The 15,754-nt window shown below is 47.0% G+C and overlaps 1 protein-coding gene across 1 annotated transcript in view; it reads right to left on the bottom strand.

Moving 5' to 3' along the window:
• Window positions 1-15,754, bottom strand: part of LOC307208034 (uncharacterized protein) — a 139,766-nt gene that overhangs the window by 119,747 nt on the left and 4,265 nt on the right. The window lies entirely within an intron of this gene.

The following is a 15,754-nucleotide window of genomic DNA, read 5'->3' as shown; positions in this document are numbered from 1 at the left end:
TCGTTGCAAAGAAGAGACAGGGGCCTCTCCCTGAAGGTTCTCTCTCTCTCTCTCTCTCACACACACACATACACAGAGAAAAACATTTGTCTGCATGCACACACAGATCACATGAAGACCCCTGTAGTTTGATCAAGCCCATCTAGTCCCTGTTAGAATCATAGAGATGAAAGGGCACCCTGAGAGTCGTCTAGTCCAACCCCCTTCAATGCAGGAATCCCAGCACTGTCTCCTCATGGTGGCCAAGCCTGCGAGGAGCCCAAGAACATCTCTCCCCTCCAGCGGCTTCCAGGAAACCTTATTCAATTAAGCATAATAATAATAATATAACATTATTTGTACCCGCTCGTCTGGCTGGGTTTCCCCAGCCACTAGGGCAGTTCCCAACAGAATATTTTTTAAAAACCAATGAAGCATCAGCAGACTTGGATGTTTGGATGTTTTTGGTGTTTCTTATTTTCTTGGAAGACGCCCAGAGTGGCTGGGGAAACCCAGACAATGGGGGGGGGGGTTAATATATTATTATTACTACTATGGCGAGGCTGGTCTGCAATGCCCAAGCCTCTCCCCTTTCCTGCCTCCTTCCCTGCAACTCCCTTTGCACCAGATCCGGGCAGGAGGAAGCTTCTCTCTTTCCACAGCGGAATACTCCCTCCCCCCCTTCAAGGCCCCATTAAGAGAAACAGCTCCCTTTCCTCCCTTCTCTTCTTCTCCCCGTCCCGGGGCTTCTCATCCTGGACCCCCCACCCCTTGCCAAGCCCCTTCCCTCCTTCCCCGCCACTGGCTTTGCACTCACCCGAAATCCTGGCGATGGTGGCAGCCACCCTGGGCAGCGGGGGTGGGAATGGGAGCCCCAGCCTGGGAGGCAGGATATTTCCGGGGGCGGGATAATTGCAGTACCCAGCCAATGGGGAGAGGAGGGAGGGAAGCTGGGCTTCCAGTTGAAGGAACGTATGCTCGTTGCCTTAAAGATTAAAGGCAGAGAGTGGAAGCTGCTAGAGGGGAGGGTGCTGCTGCTCATACTGACTTGGGAAAGAAGGCGTGGCTTAAGCAGCACAGCTGACCCCACGTCTCGGGGTGCAGCAAGCTTTGTGGGGGGGGGGTTATGCAATGCAATACCCGTGGAACTGGGGTTGGGGGTGGAGAGAGAGCAGCCAGGGAAGCGGTGGGTCAAGTGTGGGGGTATTGCAGCTGATTCAGCCTCTTTGCAAAGAAGAGACAGGGGCCTCTCCCTGAAGGTTCGTTCTCTCTCTCTCTCTCTCTCTCTCTCTCTCTCACACACACACACACACACACACACACACACACAAACAAACAGAAAAACGTTCGTCTACATGCACACACACACCACACGAAGAGCCCTGTAGTTTGATCAAGCCCATCTAGTCCCGCACCCTGTTAGAATCATAGAAACGTAAAAGTGGAAGGGGACCCTGAGAGTCATCTAGTCCAACCCCCTACAATGCAGGAATCTCAGCACTGTCTCCTCATGGTGGCCAAGCCTGCAAGGAGAATGGGAGCCCAAGAGCATCTCTCCCCTCCGCCGGCTTCCGGGAACTGCTATTCAATTAAGCAGAAGAATAATATTGTATAATATTTATACCTCTCATCTGACTGGGTTCCCCCAGCCACTAGGGCAGCTCCCAACAGAATATTTTTTAGAAACCAATGAAGCATCAAACATTAAAAGCTTTTCCATTCAGGGCTGCCTTCAGATGTCTTATAAAGAAGCAGGATCAGGAAGTTCTTAATGTCTGATAATAATAATTCTAATGATTTTTATTTATACCCCATCCTCCCTGGCCAGAGCCGGGCTCAGGATGGCTAACACCGGTAAAATTACAGTAAAAACATAATAGGGGGAGAAAAAACCAATTTAAAATACAGATTAAAATGTAATTTAAAAAGCAGCCTCATTTTAAAAGTAGCCCATAAATCAAAACCAGAAGGGGAAGGAAACATTGTCAGATTGAGTCAAACCAAAGGCCGGGTGGAACAGCTCTGTCTTGCAAGCTCTGCGGAAATATGTCAAGTCCTGCAGGGCCCTAGTCTCTTGTGGCAGAGTGTTCCACCAAGTTGGGGCCAGTACTGAAAAGGCCCTGGCCCTAGTTGAGACCAATCTAACCACCTTGAGAGCCAGGACCTCCAAAATGTTGTCATTTGCGGAACTTAAGGTCCTCTGCAGGGCATACCAGGAGAGGCGGTCCCATAGGTAAGTGGGTCCTAGGCCACATAGGGCTTTAAAGGTCAAAACCAGCACCTTAAACCTGACCCTGTACTCCACCGGGTGACCGTTGCATGGATCACTGTGGCCAGATCAGGGCGAGAAAGGTAAGGGACCAACTGCTTAATACGGCGGAGATGGAAAATGCCACCTTTGCTGTGGCTGCAACCTGCACCTCTATGGAAAGGGAGGCGTCAAAGGTTACACCCAAGCTCTTGAGAGAAGGCGCTGGCACTATTTGAGCCCCCGCAAGAGATGGGAGTTGGGCCCCCAACCCTATGTTGTCCCGACCCAGCCAGAAGACCTCTGTCTTTGAATGATTTAACTTCAACCGGCTCCCACGCAGCCATCCAGCCACAGCTTCCAAGCATCTAGTCAGTGTGTCCGGGGCCAAGTCAGGGCGGCCGTCCATCAACAGATAAAGCTGGCTGTCATCAGCATATTGATGACAACCCAGCCCAAAGCTCTGGAGAATCTGGGTAAGGGGGAACATAAAAGATATTAAAAAGCATCAGAGAAAGGATTGCACCCTGTGGGACTCCACACACCAAGGAGTGCCGCACTGACCACTCCCTCCCTAGCGCCACCCTCTGTCCCCGACCTGAGATAAAGGAGAGCAGCCATTGTCGGACTGTGCTCTGAATCCCTACGTCGGCAAGGCGGTGGTCCAAAGGTTCGTGATTGATCATGCCGAAGGCTAAGAGAATCAGCAGGCCCGACCCAGCTGTCAATGGAGATCATGTTAGGGCAACCAAAGCCGTCTCGGTCCTGTGACCAGGGTGAAAGACGGACTGAAATGGGTCCAGAGCCTATGTTTCATCCAGAAACCTACCAAGCTGTTCGGCAACTACGGTACTCTCTCAATTACTTTACACAGGTATGGAAGATTTGAAACCGGGTGGTAATTGGATAGATCTAAAGGATCTAGAGATGTTTTCTTTAAGAATAGATGCACCACTGCTTCCTTCAACTCCCCTGGGAAAGTCCACATACCAAGGGACTGGTTAATGATCTCATCCAGGGGGGCCCGCACCTCGTCTGGACATGCTCTAATCAGCCAGGACGGGCACGGTTCAAGGGGGCAAGTGGTACCACTGTATACTACTTTAAACAGTCATGGCTTCCCCCAAAGAATTTTGGGAGCTGTAGTTTGTTAAGGTTGCTTGGAGCTGTTAGGTATGGTTGCCATATTTTGAAGAGCAAAAAAGAGTCCTTATGAGGACTCTCATTTTAAATATCTCTACCATATGTAGTCTATAGAAACTATAGAAGCTATATTGCTGGGGGGGGAGAGAAGAGAAGAGGAAATCAAGTCTTCAACCATGGCAACCCTTATTTCCCTCAAAGAGTTACAATTCACCAAGTTCTCTGTGACAAGGAATAGGCAGTGAAGCCACTCTACGTATTATCTCTCTGGGAGGGGAACAGGGAGTCTCCTCTCAGCAAACTACAACTCCCAGAATGCTTTGGGGGAAGCCATGACTGACTGAAGGGGTACTAGACTGATTTAAATGTGGTGTGGATGTGGCCCTCGAGGGAGAAGGCAAGCAATCAGGAGGTAAGTGGGAACACACACAATGGAGTCCACGGGGGCCATTTTGCCCAGCAGCCTCCAGTGCCATTGTGTTCCTCCCAGGGAAACACAGCACTCGTCCCCACTGCCTGCCTTCTGAGATGTGGGACCATTCCCAAGGGCAGCTTGTGACACAGCATTGTAGGGCAAGGCTGTTTCAAGGGAAGGTGGGAAAATGCATTTCTTCCACATAGCAGCCTGGATAATTTGTGGAGTGGGCTGTGAGTTTTTTCCCTTTTTCTCTTCAGCGGTGTCTCCCAAATACATTTCTGTTCCAAGCAGTCAATCAGAATTCATTGCCCGTCCTCTTGCAGACAAGGCCTTGAGAAAGATTCTTGTCAAGATGGCGGTCTGGCAGTGGATCACCTGCCACTCAGACCCATATATACCTCCATGGGGTGACTTTTAACTCCCTCCCGCCCATCAGAATCAATGAGGAAAAAATCATGATGATTTATGTGACCTTTGAATCAAATACATTTACAGTCAAAAGCAGGCTGTGGGGGGCAGGGGTTGATTCTAGGATTAAGTCTCCTGGGTCTACCTAGCAATGGTTGATCTTTGCCTTAATTTGTAACTCAATGCCTTGAACATCCCACTGGCATTTCTTTTTAAATGCTGATAATGTTTTATTGCAGATTTTTTATTATTATTTTGGTATCTCATTGTTAACAAAGTATTTTTATACATATGAAGAGCAGATCTTGGATTGACAAAATTATGGTTTGTAAAGTAAAAAGATTTTTTAAAAAGGTTTTGTTTATCTCTGTTCTTAAATCTGCTTTTAAAGTAAAGTGTGTCGACTTCCGGGTTGGCGCCATCGCCGAATGGCGGACTCCCTCCGAGCTCTGGAGGGAGCCTGCTCGGCAGGGGCTGGGTCCTACCGCGCCGGCGACGCGGGGACCCTCAAAAACCATGGGCGCTGAAACCCATGGACTTGGTGACTCGGCGGGCACCGTTTGTGCCCCCCGACCCACGAAGGAGCCTTTTTAAAGGCTCCGGAGTGGGGGACGGGGGGTGGTGTGGTGCTATGAGTCCTCCGCTTCCCCTGCCGAGTGAAGACGCATGCCATTTGACGGAGAGCGCTGACTTCTTCCATTGAAAATTTGGACTAAAAAGAATAACCCGTGAGTAATTGGGAAATCGGATTTAAAAGGGGGGAAAAAATTTATAAATCTGGAACGAGCGGGGGAGGTGCAAAAAGGAAGTCCGTCTCCCCCCTGTTGTAGAGGATTTAAAGCAAGGACCTGACAACTAAGATCGAGAGAAGGGTCTACTTTTTATTGATAAAGTTATTAATTTCACGATGGAAAACTACAAGATTGTGCTGGAGGAGAAAAGTGGAATGTGTGAGCTAAAGTGTAACCCCCCCCGGGAACCGGGAGTGATCCGAGAGAGTGCCTGGTGAGGAGACATAGAAGTTTTGACAGCTGTCAAAGTAGCTGTCAAAGTTGAAGAATAAAAAGAGAACTTTGTTACAATGACTTTGCCGGTTATATTTGTTACAATTTCGATATAAATTGTTGAAAACAAGGGATAACAAGTTACTTTGACTTTTGGGTGTGATCTGGAAGGAAACTGAGTTACCATAATCCCTCTAGTGGGGGCTTCGGACACTACAAGAACTGCTACAAGTGGAAAATTACGCATGGAATTGAATGGGGCTTTTTATCTCCTGGGAAAACTGCAGAAATGAAACATTATTTTGTCTACAGAGGTCTCTACACTAAAGGAGACAATAGATCTATCTATTGAAGAATGGAAGGGACTTGACGCAAGTTTTTGTTCCTGAACAAATAAAGCCTCTGTAGAGGAATTAGAAGCTTTTGGAATTAGAACGTTTTTGCAGTGGAACAGGAAAAGAAACCAGTGGAAAGTGAGGAAAGAGAACAACAAGAATTGGACAAAGCTGGAAGTGGGAACATTTGGGACATTCAGATTTAAATGGACTAAGAAATAAAATTTGAGTTTTACTCTTAAATATAGAGATCTGGATGGAAAAAATGGACCTTCTTAAAATAGAGTCCTTCCAAGATTTGGTGTTCGAAACTAAAGACTACTAAAAAGATGGCAAAGACTATCAAAAAGACGGCAAAGTGGAGCAGAGAGAGATTTGGACATAGATGTGGGGTCTCCAGGTTGACAGCAGACATTGATGGACATTGGGGATCATAACCGGGAAAGGGGGGAGGGAAATTTGGAATCCAAAGGGTGTAAAATTATACTTTGTTCTTTATTTTTTTTTATTTCATTTTGCTCTGCGTATTAAAGAGGGGAACTCGTGGAAGGGAACAGGGGTCGATTTTAGGGGGGGGAAAATATTTTTAACACTGGGTCAATGATAATAAGCATAAAATTTGGGGTAAGAACTTGCTGAACTAATGTAATGGAATTGGAATATAAGAGGGGGTGAGGTGGGGAAGTCCTGGAAAGACGTTACTGAAAATAAGGCCTAAAAGTAAATGTTCTTTTGTTCTTTTTTTCTTTTTCTTTTTTCTGTTATATTTGGAAATTTCAATAAATATTATTTTTTTAAAAAAAATTAAAGTAAAGTGTGTCATTATATTTGGGTTTGTTTATAAAGCAGAAGTGACTAGCTGTTCCTGGAAGCCCAAAAATGAGCTCTATATCAACAAAAGTTTTACCTATAATTATTCATAATGAAAAGTTATAAGAAACGTGAGATTTTCCACCCTTGAGCTTTTGAAATACAACCCCCATCAACCTTGGCCATACAGGCTGAGGCTTATGGGCGTTGTTGCCAAACCTCTGAGCAACCCCATGTTGGATCTCCCTGCTCGAAACTTTTTTTATTTAATTTCTATTCCACTTTATATTTTCAAGAAAAACCTCAAAGCGGTTCACAGCACATTAAATCAATAAAACATAAATAAAACAACCTGAAAAATGTGAAATATAGAATATACAGTCAAAGCAACATAACAGAAAACAAAAATATTATCTTAAAGATTTCAAAATAAAACAGTACAAAGGTCGACCACAGAATTCATATTTAACATGGTAGAGCTGGGCGAGTCTGGGCCCCACCCCTTTGGCCAGGTGGAAAAGACCTTGCAGGGAGTGGTGGACTTTACACCTCACAGCCGGGCGATGTTCCTCCGGCCTCATGAGCAGCCTCTTTAATGGGACCCAAGTGTGTTTAAGGTTGCAATTAACTTAATCTTCCCTAGATCTACTTTCAGCAGAATCATGTGCCACTCCCACTGCCCATCTTCAAACTCAGAGTAGCAAGCACATGTATCCTGTAGGTGCGCTTGGCTCTTCCTGTTCAGCGTCACTAAAACTCTCCTCCCCCCACGAAACGACAGCCTCCTTTTAAGCACCCTGACAGTTATTTGCTATTCCTCCACCATTGCTCTCACAGTACATGTGCGATACACACGCTTCGCTCTCGGGCCTCCTGAAGCATCTTACGTGCCGAGACAAAGGGACGCTCTCCTGCTAAATGCACGCTCACTGATTACACGCGCGTACTCGGGAGAAACACGAACTAGCCTTGCACGAAAAAAGCATCCCCTCTACTTCTCTACCCTTCTCTCCCCCCTCGGCCCCGGCCTAGTCCCACACTTTTTAAATACAGGTTCCATGTATTTAAAATTGATTTCTGCCTTTATGAGTTTCTTGACGTAAATTAAATAGTGAACATCGAGTGCAACGTTGCATACATTTATATGGTTTTTAATCTGTGTGAATTTGCTTAGGAATATTAAGGTCTCCACTCCGTCTTAAGCTCTTTCCACATTCCCTACATCTGTGGTTTCCCCCCTGTGTGAGTTAGCTGATGTTTCCTAAGGCCTCCACTTTGACTGAAGCTCGTTCCACATTCAATGCATTTAAATGGTTTCTCCCCCGTGTGAGTTCGTTGATGTATTCTAAGGTCTCCGTTTTGACCAAAGCTCTTTCCACATTCAATACATTTAATGGTTTCTCCCCCGTGTTAATTCGTCGGTGTATCCTCATTTTTCCACAGTGACTAAAGCACATTCCACATTCCCTGCATTTAAATGGCTTCTCTGCTCTTCCCACTGATTTCACAAACCTCTCCGTAGAATTCTGACCATCATCTTCCTCACCTGTTTGGGGCAGAGGGAGAATCCTGTTATACTTTTAGGAAAGACAATAAATGAATCTGAACACACGTCAACCCCCATGTGCACCTTCTCTTATTTTCACTCCCTCTCCATTTTCAACTATCTCCATATTCCAAATTTTTAGGAATGCAGATGAGATAATGGCAAGAGAAACCCATGATCACTCCATTCACACATAAGAGAGCAGCATCATTTTATAGTAAAGATCTACGGTGGAACTGGCTAATAAGACACATCTCTGTCCTTTTATTTTTCAAGTGAGGAAATGATCTCAGGCTCCAATAGAAGTCTCTCCTATGAGTAAGAAGTAAAACTGAAGTGCTCTTATGCCACATGTGTTAAGTTGTGGGTTGACATAGCAGACGACACAGCAATTTCTCCAAGCAGCTCTTTATTTTGTAAGCTGGAATAGAACTGACTTGCAAACAGCTCAGCCGGCCTGCTTTTATAGGCAGCCGGCTCTCAACATTGTAGCAACAACAACCCAGAGTTTCCCGCCTAAAATAACTGACATGGACCTGAGTGAAAACTATCTACAGAGCTGAGGGAAAACTATCTACAGTATCCCCCTGCTGGCCCAGGTTGAAACTTCACTACATAACACCCCTCCCCACCGAGATAAGGCGTTAGTTACAATCGTAATGGTTTCCTTATATACAGCACTGCACGTAATGGTTCAATTAGGCACAAAAGCGTATCGGTTACATTTCCCATACTTAGACCAACAGTGATACCTGTCCAACTGTTGGTTTCTGCTCTCTTCACTGTGCAGCGAAAGGCTTGTCACAAGACAATGTTTACATTCCACAGAGTTACTGTTGGAGTTTTCCCACGGGAAAAGGAGACTGGATGTGACGTACACTGGTTTCCTGTTTTTCACTGTTCTCTCACACAGTGTGATTCTCTCTGAGCTTCAGAGGAGAGAGGATGCAGTTTTCTGCTCCGGCAGAGACAAGATGGTTTTCTGTAATCTACCAGCTTTGAAATGTAAATAAAGCAATATAGAGCATGTTGGCACGTATTCCTCATCATTCCGCTGTGCACTTGGATGCTACAAATCAACATTTTGGTTATGGGCCCAGAAGAAAGACGCAGTCATCTGATGCCGGCAAAAAGGATCGGAATGCAAAGGGTCGGATCGGACGCTATCTGATCTGCGCGTCAAGATGATTGATGAGGTATGTGCTACTGCTCCGGGCAGCCTGCCAGCTTCTATTTAATGGCTTTATGGCTGGACTTTGAACTTTTATGTCCGTTTGCCGGAAACAGGCAGCGGCTATGGCTATGCTGGCGAAATCGAAAGTAACTTTTGGGCTGAAGCAGCTGCTGATAACAGAAGTGACGCAGCATGATTTAGGGCAGAGAGAAAGCTCTTTTGAACTTGCCTTTGGAATGAGGCTTGAAGCAGCAGAGACGCAGCTTGTATAAAGCAGCTTGTTTAAAGCAGCAGAGATGATGCAGAAGGCTAATGCCAGAGTCATGATGGCCCTTCAGGATGCTTGTGGGATTCCCAAGCTCAATAAGAAGAACTACGTGGACTGGGTTATCTATGCAGAGGCTATTCTGCGGAAAGAGGGTCTGTTTGAGGTAATTACAGACACCCCCCCAGCTCCAGTTACAGATGCATGGAAGGCTAAAGATTCCAAAGCAAGGGGAACTCTTACATTGATAGTATCCCCAGAAGAGCTCTGTCTATTGCGTGATAAGACCTCAGCCAGAGAAATTTGGGGCGCTTTGAGAGAGGCTCACTTGAGGACAGAAGCTGAATCTACTATGTTTTATTTTAACAAGCTGCATAAGATGGCTAGCTGCAAAAGGCTGGCTGATGCAAGTGGAGAATCTGATGCCAATCAGCCACATGCTCAGCTCAGAGTAGCCTGTGATACTGCCATGATTCAAAATGAAGCAGATTGCCAGGGTGATAGCTGCATGGGTAAGGGGGAGTCTTCACAGACGTCATCCCAGAGTGCAGTGGAACCACCAGATGGCGCCAAAGCTTTGAAGGCAGTGAAATGCTACTCCTGTGGACGTCTAGGCCATATGAAGAGGGAATGCAAATATCCCAGGGCCAAGACAGAGCAGCGCAGCGAAAGCTCATCGCGTGGAAAAGGCCAAAGCAGAGGCAAAGGTCCGGTGTCCAGGACAACGCAGCCCAAAGCAATGGTCTCACGCTTCACTCCAAAAGTTGCAGAGGTCCAGAAGACGTCTAGATCTTTCTTCGTTGTTGATTCAGCGGCAACGCATCACATGTGCAACGATAAGCGACTGTTCGTGTCTTTTACACCGCAGGAAGGTGCGATTCACCAGGCGGATGACCACACAATTCCCAGTAAAGGCTACGGAACTGTTGTTCTTCACAGTTTGGACTTATCGATAAAGAATGTACTTTATGTTCCAGATGCCAAACATAATCTGCTCAGCGTTGGACAGCTGAATGAGCGGAACATTGACGTTTCCTTTAAGAACAAAAGGTGCATCATCACAAAGAAAAATGATTATGTATTGTATGCTGAATATGTTGATCGTTTATATGTTTTGTATTATGATGATGTTGTGCAGGATGACACTTGTTGCATTGCAGGTTCTAACGAAAGTTTGCATGCAGAATGTATTCATGATTTTCATCGAAAATTTGGACATTTGGGTTTTGAGGCAGTATCTAAAATGCCTGCCTTGGTTGAAGGTATGACCATTAAACCCTGCAGGTACCACATGAAGTGTAAGGCATGCGCAGCAAACAAGGTAAAAATGGCTGCGAAAGGTAAGGTGTCTAGTAGGCAAGCTACAGAACCATACCAAATTATTCATGCTGATTTGGTTGGACCACTAGCGCCCTCTTTGGGTGGTAATAGGTACTTCATGGTTCTCATTGATGCATTTTCCAGGTATATTCATGTGTACAATCTTAAGCAGAAATCAGAGGCTTTTCCTAGGTTCAAGGAATTCTGTGCTTGGTTGGGAAATGTGCATGGTAAGAAGGTAAAAATTCTTTTCACAGATCGCGGGGGGGAATTCACTTCTCAGCAGTTTGAAGCTTTTCTGACTGAGAAAGGAATTCAACACGATTTGTCTAGTCCTCGCTCGCCATGGCAGAATGGACTTGCAGAACGAGCAAATCAAACATTGCTTCAAGGGTTAAAAACCTTGCTACATGATGCAAATCTTCCAGAGAGTTATTGGGCCGAAGCTCTCTCATGTTTCACTTACAGTTATAATCGCAGGTTATCTTCAGCGATTGGTTGTACCCCCTATGAGAAGATGTTTGGCAAGAAGCCATACATCAAACACATGAAAATTTTTGGTTCTGACATGTGGGTTCACTCACCACAAAACTCCAAGTTAGACAAGCGTGGTTTGCATGGTATCTTTCTAGGTTATGAGAAAGGTTCTTACAGAATAAGGATGACTGACTCTAAGACCATTAAGCTCACAAGAAGTGTTGAGTACAATGCCAAGTGGGGGGAGAATGTGGGAATTTTCCAATGTTATCCTGATGACAGTGATGAGACTGAGGATAGTCAAAAGCAACCACAACAACCCACACCCACTGATGAAAGTTCTGATTCTGAGTCTGAAACTGAATCAGGTGATTCAGAGGATTTCAAGAGTGCGAAAGCCTCTATGCGACCCTCTGAAAGTTCTGATCAAGAATTGGAGGAACCATTGTTCACAATAGGTCGCTTTTCTCCTAAGAAGGAAGAGGAGAGTGTTGAAGACTTAAGGCTAATTCGCAGGTCACAAAGGGCCACAAAAGGCAGACCTCCAAAGAGATTTGCTGATGAATTTGCTAAGATAGCAGTAACAGCTGTTAAAAGCTCCAAGAAGGTATTTGAACCTTCAAGTTTCCAAGAAATCCAGGATTTGGATTCAAAGGAAGCTGAGCCATGGTTAAATGCCATGAAGGCTGAGCTTGATTCCTTGGAAAGGAACAAAACATGGGAACTTGTTCCAGTAGTTCCAGGAATGAAACTGCTTGGAAGCAAATGGGTCTTCAAAGCGAAGACTGATCAAAATGGCAAGATAGTCAGACACAAAGCCAGATTGGTAGCCAGAGGTTTTGCACAGGTACCAGGTGAAGACTATCACGAGACCTACTCACCCACAGTGAGGTATGAGAGCATTAGGCTTATGCTCAAGCTAGCTGCAGAGGAGAATCTACACATTAGTCACCACGATGTGAATACAGCTTTTCTGTACGGATCTCTAAATGAATCACTTTATATGCTTCCACCTGATGGCGTACAGGTAAAACAGGGATTTGTTTGTGCTCTGAAAAAGTCCCTTTATGGTCTCAAACAAAGTGCACGGTGTTGGCACACAAAACTCACTGAGGTATTGTTTTCTCTAGGTTTTAAGCAAGGGAAAGCTGATCCATGTGTATTTGTCAAAGAGGAGGGGCAAAAGAAACTGTATTGTTTGTTTTATGTTGATGATCTTTTATTCTTTTGGAAAGATGTCACAATGTACAATAACGCCCTAGCTCAACTGAAAGAATACTTTGACATGAAAGATCTTGGTGAGGTAAACAACTACCTATCTCTGGAAATAGAGAGAGATCAAGATGGTAACATTCTAGTACACCAGTCACGGAAAATTGCTGATGTGTTAGGCAAACTAAACCTGATGGATGCTAACCCTGTAGACACACCGATGATAACAGGTTATCAGGTAGATGACACTGAAGAAGCATTTTCTGACACTACACTGTACAGAAGTGTGCTAGGCAAGCTAAACTTCATTGCCAGATGTTCAAGACCAGACATTGCTGTTAGCTGTAATTTGCTAAGCAGACAAGTCAACAATCCTACTGTTAAGGATTGGAAAGCTCTGAAACGCATAGCGCGGTATTTGAAAGGCACTATGCATTACAGACTGAGATTTAACAATCAGAAGTCTGGTGGTCTTGAGATATTTGCAGATGCAAGTTTTGGAAGTGACACTACAGACAGGAAAAGTACGTCTGGAGTTTGCTACATGTACAATCAGGCTCTTTTTGATTGGTCATGCAAGAAGCAAACAACAGTTAGCTTAAGTACTTGTGAAGCTGAACTGAATGCACTGTCTTATTCACTTAAGGATTGTGAATGGTTGTTACAATTGTGCAAAGACATGAAAATTCCTGTCAAATGTCCAATCCAGGTTTACCAGGACAACAAAGCATGTTTGGCTTTGCTAAATTCTGAAGGTTGTAAGCAAAGCACGAAGCACTTGCAATTGAAGTTGCAACATGCTAGGGAACGTATTCAGAAGGGACTCGTAACGGTGTCCTATATGCCAGGTAATGAAATTCCTGCTGATGTATTGTCCAAGATTGTATCAAGGGATCAACACTGTACCTATGTGCAGAAGTTGGGTTTGTACTGATATTGTACGAACACGCTGCCCAGTGGTGTTCACAGAAAGGGGGAGGATGTTGGTTTCTGCTCTCTTCACTGTGCAGCGAAAGGCTTGTCACAAGACAATGTTTACATTCCACAGAGTTACTGTTGGAGTTTTCCCACGGGAAAAGGAGACTGGATGTGACGTACACTGGTTTCCTGTTTTTCACTGTTCTCTCACACAGTGTGATTCTCTCTGAGCTTCAGAGGAGAGAGGATGCAGTTTTCTGCTCCGGCAGAGACAAGATGGTTTTCTGTAATCTACCAGCTTTGAAATGTAAATAAAGCAATATAGAGCATGTTGGCACGTATTCCTCATCATTCCGCTGTGCACTTGGATGCTACAAATCAACACCAACAACATAGTCCTTTAAATAAGTTGGGCGCTTGGAAACTCTGCCAGACCGCCGGCGACTGGTAGCCAAGTCCGGAGGACCACACAGTTCTTGCTGAGGCTGTGGTGCGACCCTAGGTGGCGTTGAAACCAAATCCTGGATCCGCTGCTGTGGGTGGAGCCTCCGCAAGTGGAGTGGTCTGAGTCTGTGGTAAGTCTGGCAGACTCTCTGAAGTGGCTTGGTTCGGCTCCACACTGGCAATTTGCGAGGGAGGTGTAGGTGGAGCCTCGCTATCTGTAAGTGTCTCTTCTGGACCCACAGGCGCAGATGGGGGCACCACGGTAGTGTCCAAGTCCCCAACCCTGCTCCTAAGCTGGTCTATGTGCTGGCGCCACAAGCGTCCGTCTTCGAGTGCCACCTGGTACGAGCGAGGTCCAGTGACTCCCACTACTGTGGCTGGCACCCAAGGAATGTCCCCCACATAGTTCCGGGCAAAGACCTGGTTTCCTGGGACAAATGACCGTGGCACGTTGGCACAGCCTGGGGGTTCAGCGACGGCAAAGTCCGGGTGTAGCCGGTCGAGCCGTGACCTGAGGCGGCGGCCCATAAGCAGTTCTGCAGGACTCCGCCCTGTGGCCGCATGAGGGGTGATGTGTTGCACGAACAAGTATTCGGCAACCCGCTCATGCCAGTCTCCCCGGTCCAGGCGCGCCAGTGCCTCTTTTGCTGAGCACACCATTCTCTCCGCTTGCCCGTTGCTGGATGGATGAAAGGGTGCCGTTAGGGCATGGCGGATGCCCAGTCCCAAAAGATACCGCTCAAATGTGCCTGACGTGAACTGCGGTCCGTTGTCGGAGACAAGGACATCAGGACACCCATGCGTTGCAAACAGGCCTCGCAGAACCCGGATGACAGCCTCGGTAATGGTGGAGGGCATCAGGGCCACCTCCAGCCATTTGGAATAGGCGTCCACCACTACCATAAAGGTCCGGCCGTGAAAGGGGCCAGCCAGATTGATGTGCACCCTTGACCAGGGTGTCTTTGGCGTCTCCCAGGTGTGTCCCAGGTCTCGACTCTTGGCACGCTTGACAGGCGGACACCCAGGCAGTGATGGCATCGTCCATATTTGGCCACCAGACATAACACCAAGCCAACGCCTTCATTTTGACAATTCCCGGGTGGCCAACGTGCAGAGCCTCCAGGACGCACTGACGGAGTCCCTGGGGAATCACGACGCGGTCTCCCCACAGCAGACAGCCGCGATGAGCCGAGAGTTTGTGTTGTCTGGTTGCGAAGGGGTGGAACTCCGATGCAAAAGGCCCTTGTGGCCACCCCCTCCACACCCAGTTGAGCACCCGGCTGATGGTGCGATCCTGGGCAGACGCAGAGGCCACAGTGGCAGCCGATACAGGCGCTGCCGGAAGATCCTCAATCAGGAGGAGCGATGAAGATGGAGCCGGGTCTTCCACAAATGCTGGAAGAGGGCAACGGCTGAGGGCGTCGGCATGGCCCATCGATTTCCCCGGGCGATGGACGAGCCGGTAGTGGTAGGCAGCCAGGAAAACAGTCCATCGCAGCATGCGTGGCGAGAGGACCGGTGGAGTTGGACGATCACCGGCGAGGAGGCCCAGGAGTGGCTTGTGGTCAGTGATGAGGTCAAAAGTCCTGCCATAGAGGTATTCATGGAACATCTTCACTCCAGCCACAAGTGCCAGTGCCTCCTTGTCGAGCCGGCTGTAATTCCGTTCCGTCGGAGATAGCGTCCTGGAAAAGTAGGCGAGCGGTGCTTCTCTTCCGTCTGGAAAACGGTGACTAAGGACAGCACCGATACCAAAAGGTTAGGCGTCACAGGCAAGGACCAGCGGCCTGGATTCACTGTACTGTACCAGCACACAGTCCGATGAAAGGAGAGCCTTGACCGCGTTGAAGGCCGCCGTCTCCCGATGACCCCAGGCCCAAGGCGTCTTTGTGCTAAGGAGTCGGTGAAGAGGCTCAGCCACTGTGGCTTTGTGGGGCAGGAACATGTTATAAAAGTTCAGCAGCCCCAGGAACGCCTACAACTCCGTCTTGTTCTTTGGGATGGGGGCCTGCTGGATAGCGCGGATCTTGGATGTGGTCGGGTGGAGGCCAGA

Source organism: Podarcis cretensis (genome assembly GCF_951804945.1).
Source record: "Podarcis cretensis genome assembly, chromosome: 2".
Classification (NCBI taxonomy): domain Eukaryota; kingdom Metazoa; phylum Chordata; class Lepidosauria; order Squamata; family Lacertidae; genus Podarcis; species Podarcis cretensis.
Note: the sequence above shows the minus strand (reverse complement) of the source record. Positions and strands in the feature narration are given on the sequence as shown.